Here is a 1,997-nt window from a genome sequence, read left to right as displayed (position 1 = left end):
GCAAGATGAGGCTGCTGACTCCAAGAGGGAGAAAAAGAAAAAAGGTAGAGGATTTTGTGGTGAGGGGCTCCCGTGTAAACTCTCTACACCGCCGGGTTGACATGGAGTGGAGCTGGACCCGTTTGGGAGAAGCAGCACATGCTGCCTTGGGGGAGGGTGCAGCAAAGCATAGCTGCTGGCAACACCGGAGTTTGTATGTTGTCTTGCAGAGGGTGATGGACACGTGCAGGGAGAGATCCCTGAGCGGAGAGCGCTCTCGAGGGCTGGTCCCCGTGAGGAAAACAGGGTATGGAGCATGTCTGCAGCCCACAATGTCCACGTGTGTGTTGGGAGATTTCTTCTGGTTGGGCGTAGGGTCCCCGAACATCCGAGGGGGCTACTGCCCGGCATCCTGGTGGGTGTGGCCGCCGTCCCGCGACAGGCAGCCGGCGGTATCCTTGTACCCTCCGCCCCTCCCTCCTGTGCTGAGACGCGGGGCTGGTGGGGGGGGGTGGGGGGGGTGGAAGGACACACAATTCAGAACTAACTTCCTAACTGGCCTTTATTAACAGTGATGTGAGTCAAAGTTTCCCGGGAAATTGGGGTCGGGTCTCCTTTTGCTATCAGCCTATAGAGCTGCTGTCCATTTTTGTCCGTCGTGGACGCTCACGAGTTTCCTAAGAGAAGGAAGGAAAGCGCGTTTGTGTTGTTCATTGGGCCCCCCACAGCCTGAGGGCAGGAATTGCTGGGCTGTGCGGAGAGCGCTCTAGGCGGAAAAAACAACACGAGAGAATGGGGTTAGGTAGCAAAGCCCCAAATCAGGAATTAAGAGCCAAGGGAGGACATGGGGTGCAGTAAAAGGCAAGTCTAGAAAGAGCTAAGGCTCTGTTTAGGTGCCAGCTCATCAGCTGAAAGCAGCTGCCCTCAAGGGTCTGAGGCTTGTGAAAAGGAACACTTCGATTAGCTAACGATGTTGGCCCCAGGGGTGCGGAAGGAGAAGGGGCAGGGAAGGAGCGTGGAAACCTCATCACAAATCTGAGACAAGCGTGTCCAGGGCCTTGGAGCCACACGAGGAAGTCTGCAGTCTGTCTGAGGGATCTGCCTTAGAGCGAGGGCCAAGTCCCTCTAAGGACTGCAAGGTCCCGGGCTGCTCCGGCCTGAAAATCCGGCACAAACATCCCTCCCTAACAGTCAGCCAGAGGAGGCGGTGGGGTGAGATGCGATCCCTGGGACTGTCTTTGCCTCTGGAAAGCAAGGAAGAACGGGAGCAGGGGCAGGAGGGACCACAGCGCACACGGGAGGTGGGAGGAGGTCTTTCAGCTGCTTACTGGGGTGACGGTGATGATGATAATAATGAAGAAGCAAGGCTGCTCTGAGAACCGGCAGGAAGGAACTGAAGAGGCACAGAGAAGAAATCGCGTTTCAGGACTCCCCCCGGCACCTCCTCCACTTCCCCACGGTGCTTACAGGGGAGCTGTTCCACCCAGGCTTCAAATCTTCAAGTGACCTCAGGCATCTGAAAAGTAGCTTTGTATTCCGGTCTGCTGTCCTTTCTGTGAAAGAACTTAAGGCCCACTGGGGTTGGGCTGATAGCACGGAAGTGTCACCATCATGTTTCCGAAGTGTTCTTTTCAAAGGCTGGTATTCCTGGATGAGATCCATGAAATTCCATGTATTCCTAGAGATTCTCCCTCACACCCAAGGGTAAAGCAGCTTTTATTGCCCCACCCATGTCCATGGATCTTCCATCCATGGACAAATGCCTGTGAACCCGGACTGTGGGTCCTCACACCCCCCAGGCCGTTTCTCAAAGACCTCAAGAGCTGCCATAGAAAACCTTCTCCTGGCAGCTGCCCTGACAGCTCAGGCTTCCTGAAATGTATATTCAAAAAAGAACCCTTGTATCTATGTGCCACATCTTCTTTAGCCATTCATCTGTCGATGGACACTTAGGTTGCTTCCATGTCCTGGCTATTGTAAATAGAGCTGCAATGAACATTCTGGTACATGACTCTTTG

At 54.4% G+C, this 1,997-nt stretch overlaps 1 long non-coding RNA gene across 1 annotated transcript in view; it reads right to left on the bottom strand.

Moving 5' to 3' along the window:
* Positions 1 to 542: 542 nt before the first annotated feature.
* LOC114486254 (uncharacterized) overlaps positions 543 to 1,997 on the bottom strand; it is a 3,613-nt gene continuing 2,158 nt past the window's right edge. The window contains exons 2-3 of the long non-coding RNA XR_003679663.1: positions 1,308 to 1,372; positions 543 to 656 (exon numbers count right to left, since the gene is read on the bottom strand). This is a non-coding gene — a long non-coding RNA (uncharacterized lncRNA). The remainder of the gene's footprint in view (positions 657 to 1,307; positions 1,373 to 1,997) is intronic.

Source organism: Physeter macrocephalus, chromosome 5 (assembly GCF_002837175.3).
Source record: "Physeter macrocephalus isolate SW-GA chromosome 5, ASM283717v5, whole genome shotgun sequence".
In the NCBI taxonomy this organism is placed as follows: domain Eukaryota; kingdom Metazoa; phylum Chordata; class Mammalia; order Artiodactyla; family Physeteridae; genus Physeter; species Physeter macrocephalus.
This window is presented reverse-complemented; position numbering and strand designations above follow the sequence as displayed.